Raw genomic sequence first — 17099 nt, 5'->3', positions numbered from 1 at the left:
AACAATGAGAATAAAGGCAGAGGGTGGAAGGAAAAAAATAAGAGTTCGAAAAGCACTGACCACTCCTTCGAGAACAAAGTCCCCGGCATCAGCGGATGGTTCCATTCCATTATTCGACGGTTTTCTAAAGGTGGACTGGAGATTCAATTGATGGAGATCCGTGGCATACCAAGAAGGTCTATTCAGAGGGATGACCTTTGAGTTTTAAAGTCGGTAGAAAGGCTATTGAGATAGCTGGGGATGTGGGGAAGATCCAGGTGCTTTCGCCTGCATGGAATTTCTTGCCTTTGTCAAAAGAACTGACCCAATGAATGGTTTCATAAGTTGCAACATGGTTTTCCATCTTCTCTTTTAATGTCCCCTCGGCCTTCAGCTTCAACACTTGCAGTTTACATTTGGATTATTACGAGCGAAAATGTTGCAGAATCTTTATAACCAACTTGAGCAAGCAAAACTTATTTACAATGATTCGTTTGTTTTTGAGCACAGTAATTTTGGAGAAATAGGTTTCTACCTATGGAATTAGTTTCGTTATTTAATATTTGTCTTATCAATAATTGCTTAGCTATTTTCGTCAGCATTTTTCTGTTGAATTTCTAAACTCTAAAAATTATTATCTAAATTCGCCTATTTCCTATGCGTATATATTACAAAAATGTGCATAAGCTATGAAAACTCAAAAAGTTACTTAATCTCACAGAAAAAAAAAAGAAGAATGATCATTGTGTATAACTGATTCCCTCTGAATTGAGTTATCGGCTTTATTTTAGAGGTTACTCAAATTTCCTTAACTGTGTTCGTTAATTGAGAGGCTGACACAAGGAAGACTAAGTCTCGAACTTCGAATTTTTCGTTTTTTTTTTTTTTTTTTTTTTCTTTTTTCTTTTTTTCCCCACAGAAAAAAAGGTAAAAGTTCAAGCCAATGGCATGAAATAATCAGTAAGCTTATCAGCGAATTGATTTAGTTTTACGAACGATGGAAGATGGCACTTGACGCAGTGCACGATACTCAGCCTAGCGATTTTTGCTTCTAATGTAAAATGTACTTTTTGGGACTTACTCTCTTCCCTATGTCCGCTCCTTAATTATTTAAAAACATACAATTTTTCGTACCTAAATTAATTAGAAATCTGAATTAAAGTTCATTTTAATTGAAACCATTGCTGCGTCTGTTGTTGGGACGCTAACAAACCAAACTTCATTCTTCTGATCGATCTTTCAAACTGGAGAAGAATTCAGCGACGAGAGAAGATTGCAATGTGACAGATTTTTTTTTTAAATAAGGTAATCACTATTTGAAAAATCTAAACTAAGTCCTCTTCTTTCCTAATTTGTCTAGCACTACTTCTTACACACACTACTTGCACTACTTCTAGCACATAATCTTACAGCAACTTATTTTTATTCTGTTTTTGCAGTTTTTAAGATTACAGTGGACACTTTTTTTTTTTTTTGAGCAATCACGATTGCTTATTGTTCTCATTTGACTGTTTTTGAGGTCCGTGCCTTTTTCAGCTTGGACCAGAAGCCTCTGCAGCAGCACCGCTCACCGTCCTCTGCAGGCGGCGCGGCGCTGCTGCTCCGGTTCTGAGCTATCCGCTTCTCCTGGTCGGATGCGTCCATGTCCTACACACACGCACGCTTACACACACATACACACACACACGCCTACATGCATATACACAGGTCTACGCACACACACACGCCTACATGCATATACACAGGTCTACGCACACACACAAGCCTGTACACTTACACACACAAATATGCCGCCGCCCAGGAGGCTGGTACGTAACCGCGCAGGAGGAGAAGTAGGCTGGGGGGGGGGCGGACAGGAGCAGTTTCTAGAAACAATAACTCCAATGAGTAAGGTCCTGTCTCAGTTCGTGGTTGCGAAAAACATAATTTGAATTCAAAATTTCAGAATTCAAATTATTTTTTTTTCTTTTCTTTCTTCTTTTCTTTTTCTTTCTTTCTTTTTTTTTTTTTTTAGTAATTGATCTATTGATCTAGATGCTTAAAACTTTGTGTGCTTGTATAATGATTCATCAGCTATTAAAAAAATTGGTGCGAAGAAAAAGAATACTTTTACAGAAATTTAAATTTAATGAAAAATTTAACGAAAAACTCCCAAATTTCAAATTGTTCCATGCGGCACTTTTTTTTTTTCAAACTTTGAATTTCCACTTGTTTTTCAATCATTAGGCATAATTAAATATTTTATGCATTACATGTAATGTTTTATGAGACAGTTTATCAAAAATAGCTGAAAATGAATATTTATGTGAAATTTTCAGCAAATACGGTGATTTTGGCAACAAAAGAGCTGAGTTTCTAATTTTTACATAACCGTCATTACTGAAATTCAAGTATACAACTGTAACTAGATATTATCCAAATGTGTTTCTAAAGTTTCATTGTAATCCGATAAATATTGTGGTGCATTGAACATTTTAAGTTTATGTTTTTATGTAAAAAGTGACAGCCATGTATACGTGCTTCAAAATGTAAACTAAGAGGCGATCACGGATGCGCAAAACAAAACTAACTCATAATTTAATAAATAATGCATGAACTGAAAAACAAATCTTGCTGCCTTAAATACAGGAGTAGTATAAAAAAGGCTTTAAAATTTTTTCGATTTTTTGCTCAATTTTCAGCAATTTTAATGTCCACTGTAGCCTTAACAAATCTTCCAGACATCAAAACTCTTCAAGAATTTCCTTTAGAACATCAATAAAAAGTCGGAACGATGTCTTTAATTGTGACATTAATTTTGCTTCATCATAAATAACGTTTTCTTTCTCAAGTTGCAATATCATTTCTACTGGTCTTTTATGATTACAATAATAGACTTAGTTTTCTAATAGCTCACTCATAGTTCTACTTGAAATTTTCTCATGTTGAAGGCCAACCCTGAGGCTCTTAATAAGTAACGCAGAATGAAATGCTGAAGCTTCTGCCATGGTTTTCTTCCCAAAAAAGATGGAGACAGTATTTGCGAAAATGTAAATTAATTAAGAATTTCTATAATTTTTCAAATGCATTTATCTTCTCTAATAATTCGATGAGCTTCTTAAAAGAAGGAAGGAAGGTGCATGCGTTTCATTTTTTGCAAATGTCTTCTAATTTCTGGAAAAAAAAACACATCTCTCTGAAGACTGAGAAATGTCCAAGGAAAGAAATATCAAAATATGAGTTTAAATTTTTCAAAATATTGAATCACTGATGTTTTTGTGTATTTGTGCAGATTCTTAATCGATTAATTTAATTTACTATATCATCACCTCAGAGCAACAGTAAGATAACTTAGTGTTATTTCTGTTATTAGCACCTCACTCTTGCTCCGAGGCGACGATATATTTATTTAGACATTTTACTCTTTATTAATTTTTCAGTTCGATAATTTGATATATTTCATTTTTATCACCTATCAACACTTTGGCTGGAAAACTGACAGCTCCTACGATTAGTTTTAATATTTTATTATAATACAGCGTTTTAAGGATCAGAAATACATTTAAAAAAAAAAGCAACATAATTGAAAATAAATTGAAGAAGAGTGACAAATTGTTGGTCACACAAGAGAGACAGGTTTTCATAATTCTTCTTGTTGCAATGTGCCAAAACGAGAATGAAAAGTAAGGTCTATAATAAAAGAATCTATGAGCATTAAAAGCTAAATGTAAAATTCATTCAAATAAAATAGAAGGTAACACAATAATGAAATCATTTGCGAAAGAGCGATTATAGTAGAATAGTTAGGAGTATTCTTCTAGAAAATCCTAGTGGTTCTAGATTTAGAAACAGCGGGGTGAATATGTCGAAAGACACTTTAAGAACCTATTTTGATTAAAATAATCATAGGGTAAAATTTTTAAACATTTTATTTTTCCTCTAAGAATTTTAATTTGAATTTTCTCCTTCATGTCCATAAATGCAAAAATATAATTTATCAATGACATATTATAGAAGCAAATTATAAAAAGCTTAAACTTCTTCTTGATTTTATTTAAGACTGATTGAAGATGTTACTCAAAGTCAAGTGACAGACATCGCGACTGAAAATTCGATTTAAGATGTGATTTTTATTTTTTTAATTCAATGAGTACCTTTTGATGCACTGAATCCCCCCTCCCCCCCCCCAAATGGCAGCACTCACTTTAATTCTTAATTTTCTCATTTTCCAAAGATAAAGTTTTCTATTCATGTAAACTTCAGTTTGAATGTAAAGTGAAAGGAAATGGTGAAGTGTCTCTCCAAGTCGATTTTACTTCAAATAAAGTTCGGGTATCTTCTTGCTGAAACCGTACTAACGGAACTTTTTCTTGCTTCCTCGAAACACTTTTCTATCGAACAACTTGGATCAACTGCAGAACTAGTCAAAGAAAAACGAACGAAAAAACCACTTCCATTTTTGAAGTATTCTAACCAGAGGTAGATAATACAATGTCTATCCCGAACTTGAGAAAATCCAGACAGTTTTGAGTGAAAAAAAAGAGATCTCATGCTTAAGTGGAAATTTTCTGAAAAACATCATCCTTTCGATAAGCACTGGAGGGAGATTTTCTCTTAAAAGAATGGAGAGTCAGCCATTTTTAGGCTTAGTGTCTCATTCCCCCACTTAAGTTTCCCATTTAGTCCCCTCTCTCGTTCTTTTTCGTCTCGAAACAAGTTAGAGCGAAAGGATTCTGTTTTATGAGAAAAACATTAAAAGAAAATCTCAGGTAACAATTGACGTCAGTGAATGCCATTGAAACTGTTTTTAGAAATACACCTGCAAGTCTACAAGTAGAAGGTAAAGAATGCCCCAACAACACTCAAGATCTGTAATAAGTCAGAAAATGTAGTTTATAGCAGTCGTCCCCACATTAAGGCAGACTGACAGTTCCGGTATATGCTATTCGATTAGGATGGTATTAGATTTCATGGGAAATTCAATATTAGTTTTTCTATCGGCAATTTTTCTTTTGTACAAAATGGGTTTTCCTTTCTTCACACCGCCCTTTCTTCTATCTCTCTCGATTTAAAGTTATTAGGCTTGCTTATGATCTATTACTTTTATTTTGTTTTACTGTTATTATATTTATTTATTTTGAGTTTTTCTGATACTTTAAGCAGAATTTCTCTTTTGATTGAATACAACATGTTACACTGAAATACATTTTCTTCAACAAATTCAATAAATTATCACACAACGTTGCAGATATTGTTTATGTATTTTAAAGATTTTACAGACTAAGCGTGTTTTAGAGATTTGTTAACTACCGACATGACACATTAACTATTTACATTGTACTCCATTCAGTGTAAACTTCCTTTCAACTTATTTACTTTCTTAGACACTGCATGAATAATCTTTCATGAACGATGAACGTTATTAACAAATAAATAGCGTCTCAGATTTTGAGAAAATACTAACACGGAAGTTTACTATCGAAAGTTGTGCGCTCTTTCGTCTCAAAGATGGAGGGGGGGGGGGCAAAGGCCCCTAAGAAATAGCCCAAAGAACTTCTCGAGAACGTTTATTTACATTGGGAATTAAAACAGTATTGCTGAAACAACTTTGGATACTAGTTATATTTCCTTGACTTCCGTCCACCACAACGCCAATGAAATTATACAAAAAGAAATGAAAAGGAAATAAAAACAACTGTCCACGTTCTGAGGAGGGAAAAAGAGAAAGAAAGAAATAAGAAAAAATATGATCTATGGAGGAGATGAATATGAATTTTTTTTCTTCCTGTTCTTCAAAACCCACTTAATTTTAAATATTGATGATTGTACTTAACGAACGGTATTAAGGACTCAATTAAAAGACAGGAAATATGATGGAACATTCAACCAGTAGTTAAATATTTGGCGTAATTTCATTTTCCAAAAATAATTTGTATTGTCAAAAAAAACGTAATAGTATTTTATAAATAAATTATGTCTCATGAGTCAGCGAATTATCATTTTAAGCTGCATTGGCATTCGAACAATACACAGAACATTGATGAAATATAATAACATGTTTTTCCCCTGACTCTTAAATCGTAGATTAAAACTTCATCAAAAAGTAAAAACTGTAACTCCTAGTCTAGCCGGACATTTTGCATCATATCTCATAAAATAAATTAAAATTTTGTTCGGAAGAATGTAAGATAAGCACTCCAGTTGTGGCCAGTACTTTAGTAGTGGCCACTTGATGGTTTATATTAGAAAAAATAGGATTCCAGGTCTCCCAATGGATTTAAAAGTGCATCAAACACATGCAGGAGGTTTGAATCCGTTGGAAAACCTGGAATCCTATTTTTTCAAATATAAACCTTAAAGTGGCCATTACTGAAACACTATTAAGCACTGGCCACTACTGGTGTGTTTACCTTATATTGTTTTGATTAACAATTTTTTTCTAATTATTAAATACATTTTACGATTGCAGCTTGTTATCACATTTGTATTTTATTCTATACTCAGGTAATTCACATCCAAGAATCTCGCCTACTCAAACGGAATGATAAAATGCCGCCCTTGGTTTAATAATAATTTTTTCAGCAAAAAATGTACAATAAAAAGCATTTTATGGCAAAGTTCTGAAAATTTTCGGAGGGGGTTGAACAATGAAAGTCACCCATTAAATGCGGCCCTGCTGATACATTCGCTGAAATTAAACACGTTTAATGCAGCTACAACACACAAAATGCAATTGATACGAATAAATCAGAAGACAAAATTGTGTTTTGATTTTTACTATATTTTTTACAACTCGCACTCCGTCTTCGAGCTTTTGTAAAATCGTAGAGCTGAGCGAAACGTTTGGCAGCATTCCACAAAATTTTTTGGATTCCAAATAATGAAACTTCTTTTTCGTTCGAACTGTAACACGTGGGTGATAGCGATGAAGATAGATCTCTTTGAAGACATTTGATCCAATGTAGGATAATGGATGATGTATCGCACACAAAAGATTTAAAATTTGTGTCATGGTGACAATAAAATTTAGTTTTCTCATTGCAACATTTCTATGCATTTGAACATTTCGAAATTTGTTTGAAACTCTGGTTTTCATTACTTTTCCAGAAAAGCATGATACTTATCTTTCATATTCAGTGGCATCTCGAACGTATCATACAATTAATTTTCAAATTCAATATGCAGTAGAAGCTCGTACTTAAAATTCAACTGCGTCTCAGACATTTTTTAAGGACTTTATAGAAAATTTATTCATCAAAAACAAAGTACAAATGTGAAATCCCAGAAAAGAAATTTGAGATTTCCATTTTTTCCCCATTATTACTCAATTAAATTGTTTTCAATCCTGCTCTCTTGCACTGGTGTAAACACGTAATCAGGTTCTCATTGTTGAGGATGTAGTGTATCACACCAAGACGAAACTGTCGTGTTGATTTTCTATCTTAAAATAATTTCTAGATCTGTTTCTGGCCTCATAAAAATCATTTCTATAGATCACTGACAAAATGCTTTTACGTTTCCAGTTACTTGGGTTCTAGCGGTTTCAAAACTAATTGTTCAGTCGAACAATAAAATTGCCACATACTGCTAATTTAGTTTAATAATAACCTAACTGCATTGTGAATAAATGTGAACACATCATAAAATCCTCCACGTAAATGAATACCTCTGGTGATGCTAAAACCAGGAGCTGTTAAACTTCTGGTTTGATTCTAAATTTTGAAAATTTGTTAGATAATGCTTTCAGCGCATTGGTGTGAACTGTCTGAGCTGATTCGGACTTCCACCTAAATGGTGCTCTTAAAGAAGGAAGCCGTCCGTCTCTCTTTCAAATCGACTAGCAATTGCTACTCGGGCTCGGTGTGGAATAAGTAACAACAATTACAACATGTAAACTCATAAGCAGAGCTCACACTCGTGTAACAAACAACAACAATCTGTAAACACTGAAACAGGGAAGATATCAACCATTAGATATCTACTGTCTGAGAAGCACAGTGAACAAGCAGTTTGAATGGTTATAAGATTTGTTGTTGACAGTTTAAGGTTAAAAGTTCCCGTTTGTTGTATGAATATTGCTTAGGTTTTGGAATGATCCAGAAGAAGGCGTGGATTGATATATTTTGCAATCGACTGAACATATTTTGCATTTGCAAAATATGAAGAACTTTGAACCCTTTTTACTCTATACTTTAAAAAAAGACCACTAACATATCTTTATTTCTCACTCCGGTGTAAAAGAAGTGGAAAACGGTAAGATTTTTACATATAATTTCATAAAAGATTTCGCTTAGTACCGACTTAAGTGTAGTTTCTTTTTTATTATTATTATTATTCATTGTTTTTTTTTTAAATCAAATAAATATTTTTATCTTTTCCGTGGGATTGAGTAAATTAAAGCTGTTTAAAAGTATTTTGTTAAAAATCAGTATTGCTAGAAAAAGCATTTAGGGTTTACGTAAATGTTTTAAAGATACGATAAACCTAAGAAAGTAGTTTCGTTCAAACCGCTAGTTGCTGCGCTTCACGTGTGTGTTGAAACAAAATTCAAGAACGTTTGCCGGATTCAAGCACAAGGTAAAAGGGGTGTAAAAGCAGAAATTGAAAATATACTAGCACAATTTGTGCTAACTGGAGATACTAGCACAAATATTAGAAGAAACACTTCTCTGTTTTATGGCAGGAGATATTAATAAAACCTGACCACGGAGAGATGGCGGACGACCGTGAAGTGGAAACATCAATTGTATTATTTGTAACAGGTTGTTTGCTATTATTTTGCAATAAATAAGATCAACAAAAATGCGCCTCTTCCAACTCAGCGCTTTCTGACTGATTCTACCTATTACAAATCATGTTTCCGCTTCAAGTTCATCCACCATCTCTCCGTGGTCAAGCTTTAGCAGTTCGGGTAAGGACTGTTTTATGACATGATTAAGACAAACCTTTCAGTGAAAGCTTACCAAGGCTAGAACTTTGAACCCTTTTTACTCTATACTTTAAAAAAAGACCACTAACATATCTTTATTTATCACTCCGGTAGTAGAATTTTTTTAGCAGTCTACGACGCATATTTAAAATCAAAAACTGGTCTGCAAAATAACCCAACATTTGATTCACCACGACATTTAAATCGACGCCGAGAAAGGCTTAAAAATAAGATGCTGATGAAAGTACATTCTATCTGCGAATTTTATCTCAACAAATGCGGTAGGTACTTATCGTCTTTAACTGAAATCAACGTTTTTCCCCCCATCAATGAAATGATTTACAGTTAAGGTAAATAAATACCTTTGTGCTGAACAGTAAAGTAAGAAAAAACAACGTCAAAAAAGCACAAATTGCCAATTACAGCAGACACGTGTTTCGGCGTTACAGGGAACACCTTTTTCAATGCAAAAAGTAATGAGCTTATGGATGAAAATACTCATTAACTTTTTCCAATACAAAAGGCGTTCCCTGTAACGCTGAAACACGTGTCTGCTGTAGTTGGCAATTTGTGCTTTTTTGACGTTGTTTTTTCTTACTTTATGGTTTTCAGTGTTTCTTCCCCCGAACTTCGCACTGCCGCATTTGGCTTTTTATTTTAATAAATAAATTTTTGCCAACTGTGCCAACCAGTGCCTCTTTCAAACTGACTGTCTGATTCTCTCCTGCAGCCGGTAACTTAGTCAAACAACCACAATTTGATATGAGTCATTCTCCATAAAATGTAACTTTTGAACGAAGATATTTTTCAATTTCGAAACTTTTTTTTTTTTTTCATTCTTGCATGAAAGTGTTACCTACTATAAGTAACCATAAACAATGGCCCAGCTAAGTTCCAATAATTTTGCTCATAAATAAAAAATAATAAAATAATGCCTTGTTCATGGAAATAAAAAAAAAAGAAAAAAGTTTAATGTTTAAAAATCGAGGCGAATTTAATGTCTAAGTAGTAATTTTGTTTATTGTGCAAACAATGAGCTATTTTAATGATTTGTGGGAATCTAATATTAAGCTCTCCTAATAAAAGTACGGCTTAATTAGTTGTTATCCTTTTAGTTGAAATGTGTGTTAAAAAATAGTATTTCGTAAGTTTGAGAATATACTCGCAGTTTATAGTTTAGGTAGAATGCCTAAGATTGATGTATTTCCCCCTCCATCAGTTATTTTCACCTCAGAAATAATGACATTGATAATGTGTGTCACGGAGGTGAGATTCACAGAGGTGAGAAATTTTCCATTAATATAGGCCTACTGGATATATTTTTCAGGGAAATATATTTTTACTTCGTTGCTACAGTCTGCACATGTTAATCACATGAAAACATGTTCACTTCTTTTTTTACATTAATTTACATCCCTGAAATTCAAGTTCACGGAGGTGAGAAGTCACAATAACCACACTTAGTTTTTAAAACAAAATCCATCTTCTTGTTTTTCCACAAAAATCTCACAACTTCTTTATGTAGCTGAAAATAAACAAGGGGTTCCCTTGTATCATGGAAAAGGGAATTTGATATCATTACTGCCACGTGCTAATGAGTAATGGCATTTTGTGTTTAGGTAATGGAGGTCAGAACTTATTGTGTGACATGACTCCTTATCAGGGCCTGATTACCGCACAGGCCTACTAGGCCTGGGCCTGGGGCCCTCTCTTCCTAAGGGGCCCCAAATTACTTAAAGAATTATGCATAGCATTACAACTATACAAAAAATACACACATTTTTAAAATAATAGCCTTCAAGGGACCTCCAAATTATTGTGGGCCTTGGGCCTCACTTTTAGTTAGTCGGGCCTTGCTCCTTATCCTACTAAAATAAACTAAAACGCAGTATTAAAATATTACATGTACTTAAACAGTTAGTATTTGAGACACTTGTAAAAGGAATAATAAGTAAATAAGTATATACTATTAATTAAACAAGTTATTAAGCAACATAAACAGTCACATAAGGTGTGTAACATGCCACGGAGGTGAGAATTCACATGTTGTGAACCAAAAATATACTTTAAATAAAAATATTTATTAAAAATTTATTGTCGGTTTAAAGAGATATTTTTTAATAAAATAAAAAACCATTGTTAAATGTTCCTTAAAGTTTTTCTGTAAAAGGCGTATGACAGAAAATTTACACTTTTTGAAGAATGACCCATATACTTAGTAACATAAATTGACTCTTCCCATTATAAAAAAACATGCAGGTAACAATTTGCAACATTTTTTAGTTATTTAGAGAATTCAAAGGGAAGAAAAAGGAACTAGCAATCTCAGCATAGCAGGAAAAAAGGTTTCAAAAGAATCAAAACACACAATTCAAAACTTTGCAGCAACGCTTGAATACAAAAAACCCCAATTAGCTAGAAACCAGAAACAAATTCAATCTTTAAATTTAATTTAATTATTTATTTATGCATTTTCGTTGGAAGTTTCAAAACAAAAAGAAAAATTAATTGAATGAGAAATGTGGTTTTGGGAGCGATTTTATGATCTTCTTTCAGTTATCATCAGGAACGAAGCCAAACCCAACTGGCGGCGCCTGGCCTCAAGAATATACGCCAAAAAAGAAAAAAGGAAAAAAAGCGCCAAATGGTGCGTCTTTAACAGAAAAATAGCTGAAATTTATTCTAAAAATTGCAGTTTTTCATTTCCGTGTAACTGAAACTCTGAATAAATGCAAAATCGTGATGCACCGAAAGCATTTGAAGAAAATTTTTCAAAAGACCAATTCTCCAGAAAAATACGCAACAAATAAATAACAGCGAAGGCAAACTAAAAGCCGTTTCAAGTTTTCCTCGACGCTTAACTGTTTTCTTTTAACAAATGACCGCTCTTAAGGTAGAAGCAGGGAAAACCTTTATAAGAATTGATTCCCATTAAAGTCCTCACAAAGTACATATTCATAGATTCCGAAAACCAAATACAAATATAGAAGAGAACTATTTCCTTTCAAAAATGTCGTTTCCGTTAAAGTATGAAAAAAGTATTCTAAACAGTAGAGTTTGCCCCGTTGTGGAGATGTTTTATTTTTGTTTACTTCCTTTTCGCAGGAAAAAATATTTTTATTTCTTTCGATGTTTTTGAACGATGTAAGGGTAAAATTATTATTTACGGCCTCTTCTTGTTCTTTATTTTTTGCCTGTTTGCTTGGAAATGCAAACTAAAAAATGGACATCAAAGCGGAAACGCTTTGGAAGTAAAAAGCAACATTTTAAACCCATTTTTCTTTGCTGAAAGAACATTTTATAAATTTGCAAAAGAGAAACTGTTAATTTTTTGTCTCTCTTTTAAATTTATTTGAAAAACGATTTACATGATAATGGGAAAAGTTACGAAAAAAGTACCTGTAAATATATTTTTTTTTAATATTTTTGCTGTTTCTACCCTACTTTTTTATTTGTGTGCACTAAAGTTAGATTTTTTTTTTTTTTTTGTAATCTTAGGAATTTGGGAGGCAAAAATTTAATTTATACCTTTATATTACTTTATATTTAATATCTACGTGTAAATAAAATATAAACTCCATGCAGAGATATTGCTAGATTTTTTTTCTCAATGCGTGAAAATACTTTTTGACATTTTTAGTGGGGTGGAATTCATTTTGTAGGACTGAAATACACGAAAATAGTGAAGACCGTAAGCTACGTATGAATAAAATATGAATTGCAAGCAGAAATACTGCTGAGGTTGTTTTTTGCAAAGCATGAAACACTCCTTGACATTTTGTAGAGGTGTGAAATTCATTTTGGAGGTGCGAAACACACGATAATAGTGAACACTGTGTTGGAAATCCTAAAATAAGGATGCAGAGGCAGTGGGTTTGGAACGCAGAACGTATTTATTTGACAGAACACGAACAACACACAAACAGATACATTACTAGACTGCAACTTAAACTGTAACTGAGCATTCACTACGCTACAGCGTATTTAACTTGGAGATGACGTCACATGTGAGTCAATCACGGTTATAGGAACAGTCCATATTAGGATAGATGGGGTTTAACATTGCAACTCAACACACTGTAATCTACTTGCAAATAAAATATTAATTGCAAGCAAAGATATCACTGAGATTTTCTTTCTAGGCATCAAAATATTCTTTGACATATTTCAGAGACGTAAAATTCATTTTGTAGGAATGAAATACACGAAAATAGACCGTAATGGTGATAAATTTCATGAAAAGCTTCTTTTCTCTAGAAGAAATGAAAGATGACCGTAATAGAAGAGATGTATACACTATTGTGGTTTTTAACATTTTAAGGAGAGTTTTTTTTCTTTTCTTTTCTTTCTTTCTTTTTTTTTTTTTTTGCATTTTTCACTATGTGACATTTCAGTTAAAAATAAAAATCGTGGAAACACGCTTGACCAAATGTTTGAGAAATTCTCGAAGATTATTTTTATAATAAGTGAAATCCAATAGGAATAAGTATATTCTTTAAAAAGCAAAGATTAATGAATAAAATGCAAAACTAGGTAACCTACTTTTCCATTTCTCACATGTTGATTCAGTACCAAGTTGTTTATCAAGCTGTTTTCTTTAAGTAGTTACGTGTGTTGATACACATCCAATAAGGTTTTTTTCTCCTTATTTGTTTACTATCGCAATATAGCTAAGCTTTTATGACTTTATATTTTTATAGATTGATTAACTTAGTAAAAAAGTATTCTGTAGTTGAACTCACGTCAACTATTAGCTTGATTATGTAAACTATTAGCTTCATTAAATAGGTCTTAGAGCACCAATTTATTAGCTCTACCAAAGTAGGAATCCCAAAAAATATTGTTTATTTTTGAAGAAATTGAAAGCGCTACTTGAAAAACACAACTGATGAATAAGTCTATCAAATACTTTGAAGCCAAATATAGCAAATGAGAAACGAAAGAGATGAAGTTAATAAACTTCTGCCCGTGTCAATTATTCATACAGAAACAGCCAATTCCCCCCCCCCCCCATAACTGGGGTACTGCTGCATGTAAAAAGTTTCAAAATAAAATGCGAAACCAAAGTTTTACATATTTGATTCAGAACTCTTTAGTTACACTAAAAACAGTTCAGTGCTTAATGCGTATGCAAAATGTGCTAATTTTTTATCACAATATGAGCCAGTGAGAAGCAAAGGGAAGTGTCAAAATTAAAAATTTGGAGATAATCAATACAAATGGTAGGTGAACCTCTCCTCTGTTTTAGGACAAGAAATGGTACTAGTAGCTCTGGTGGGTGCTGCTATACAGCATGATTTAGAAAAGAAAAAACAAATCAATGAAAGCCTATCTTTAGGATCTGAATATTTCAACTAATGGACAATTTATGTAAAACAATTACTTAAAAGGATCATTCCACCGTATATTTGGCTGTGAAATATCCCGTACGTAACGCTAAGTCTCTAATTTTTCCCACTGAAAAAATACAGATAACTGTTTTTTATCCTTTTTGTCTCTCATTTATTTTGACAGTGAAAAATATAAATACGTCGAGATTTAGCGTTACGTAAGGGACATTTCATAGCCAAATACTAAAAAACCAAATTTAGGTTTTCATAAAATTATCTCATTGTAAAACCACTTTCGTGAAAATAACATTTTTTTTTTTTTTTTCAAATGTTTTATTTGAAACAGGAATTTAAAGCGCGCATTTCAAAGGGACGCTTGATAACTAAATATTCTAATGTGAATTTTGAGGCAAAACCTTACGAAATCAATTTAACCGAATTAATATAGCATTAATTTACCAATTAGTTTTGGTAAGAAAAAAATTGAAATTATTGTCACAAGTACTTAAATATTACAGTAACCATTTTATTTGTTTTTACGTTATATCTTCACATTCATGCATCAAGACCAAATTATTACAATTATTTCCTTAAAACAAGATTAGAATTCTTTATTTAAGAAAATTGTATTTTATGCTATAACTTTTAATCACACTAAATTATGCATAACGCAGCGTATCGACAATGTTTCTTTTAAAATAAATTTATCGCATTTAATTCCTTGATCTACATTCCACTCAACTCATTTTATTACAGATAATATTTTTTATTGCAATTATTCGATGCCCTGAATTCAAGGGTATTTTTTACCCCAACAATTAGAAATAAGCAGCTCCATTTAGAACATTAATTTTTATTTACGAACAAAATATGTCCTCCAAGGCAATAACAGTAAAATATTTTTCAAAAGTAGTTTTATTATGTAGAGCGACGTTCGGACGCATTGATTAACTTTCCTACAGTTTTCAGTAAATTGCTGAAATTCTTTAGAAACTGGCGAAGGAGTAATAAAATTTTCTCAGGCGTTCCGAAAGGTTGTAATGAATGCGATCGCTTGCATGCGCCATTTTGTAAATGCGGATCCTCTTAAAATTTTACGTTTCTGTAAATGAGTCTTCGGGAAGAAAGAAAGATTTTTCAGTTGTGCAATCGAGTTTGTGAGGAATTTTTGGCGACGTGCAAAGATAAGTGCAATATTTAGAATCACATTCCGGCTTTTTGAGCTTTCTTCGACACTATAGGCTTCATGTAAAAAGAATAATAATGTTTTGGAAAAGGAAACAAAAATGTACGAACGTACAGCTGTTTTTCACAACTAAGAGAGTTATGTAAACAAGTGTAAAGAGAATTCAAATCTAAAAATTTCCTCGACACAAAAATATAAAATGAATTTATAATTTGCTTGTATGAAAAAGAGTTTTAACGCATCAAATGCAAATTTGATGTTAATGCATTAATAAACCTAAAGCCGTTCCAAAAATTCTTCTTGGTTTTACCTCCAAAAACATTAACGGCCGTATTGCATTGCATTACAGCAAAGGGGATTCAAAAAGTTGCCCCGGAGTTATTTTTAATGGTAAAATTGCTTGTTGAACAAGGAAAATATGAAAACAAAAGCGCGATATTCATAATTTAAGAGAAAGATTTTCTGGTTCTCTCTTTTCTCCCTTTACAAAAGAAAAATTCCTCATTACTGAGTAGACGGTGCAACAGGCTTCTGGTTCTATTAAAATCATTCGGTAAATATTGTATTTGAAGTACCAAGGATAAATTTTAAACAATAATAATAATAATAATAATAATAACACTTTTGACTGCCTGATGTTGTTTTAAACTTAATAACTTTGCATGAAATTTACACTGGTTGAACTATTAATCGTGAGTATTATTTTATGTTGTGATGAAACAATAGCCGATTTTGCACTTGTTCTGAACTGTTTTTTTATATTCCCCTAAAAACTCTAAATAAAATATTTAAATCTTTTAGTTTTACATTTATTTTGCTGTTTTGTAACTTAAACCAACTACTTTTAAAATCTTATGATACTCTCTTTGATGTAGAGCTCTCCATATTTTCTTTGTGAAGATAAACGCTTATTTTGGTTTAGATTTTAGATATTCGTACTCAATACGATATTATTCTTTTAAACACACATTTTTGCTAGTTATCTTTATCATAATGTGCAATATTGCTTTCTAAACGATTTTATTTTTTGGATTAAATTGAATGCAGTGGTTTGTTTCCCTTCGTCAACTAACGCTAATCTCACATTAGCCTAAATGCACGAAGCTTCGCGCATACACTCAATGCCATTTTTTAATAAATCGTAGGATGTTCAATACGCTTGAACATTACTTACTGTTAAAGCATAATACATGATCTTATTTGATAATTTTTGATTTGATAATAATTGATCTTTTACTGCTCTAAAATCTTGATAATATGATGAAAATAAAAGCGTGACGCAAATCAGAGAAGGTCAGCTGTAGTTATTTACCATGAAAGAAAACTAAAGATTCCAAATTTAGTGGCATAAGTTGTACATATTCGTGAAGAAAACTTTCAACAATGACTATTTCAAATTTCCAAAACTTTTTAATATCAATCATAAAAAAGTTCTTTAAAAAAGCTTTTTTTAGAACTATTTTTGTATGCATAATAGTACTCATTTTGTAGAGCTAAAAAATTGAATTTAGGCCTCAAATCTTAGTACCCAGTTACGTGTCTGGAAAAATTTTCATTTCGTTTCGTTTTACCTGACTGCGCGTGCGCGACGCAAAAGAAGTTAATGTGTTTATGAGTCTATGTATGTGTGTTTGTTCCTATATGTGGCGTTATTGAGGCTAAACGCCTTAGCAAATTTTGATTATTCTTACGTCAA

The sequence above is a fragment of the Uloborus diversus genome, chromosome 1, assembly GCF_026930045.1.
Source record: "Uloborus diversus isolate 005 chromosome 1, Udiv.v.3.1, whole genome shotgun sequence".
Classification (NCBI taxonomy): Eukaryota; Metazoa; Arthropoda; class Arachnida; order Araneae; family Uloboridae; genus Uloborus; species Uloborus diversus.
The sequence above is the reverse complement of the archived record's forward strand: the minus strand, read 5'-3'. Positions refer to the sequence as shown.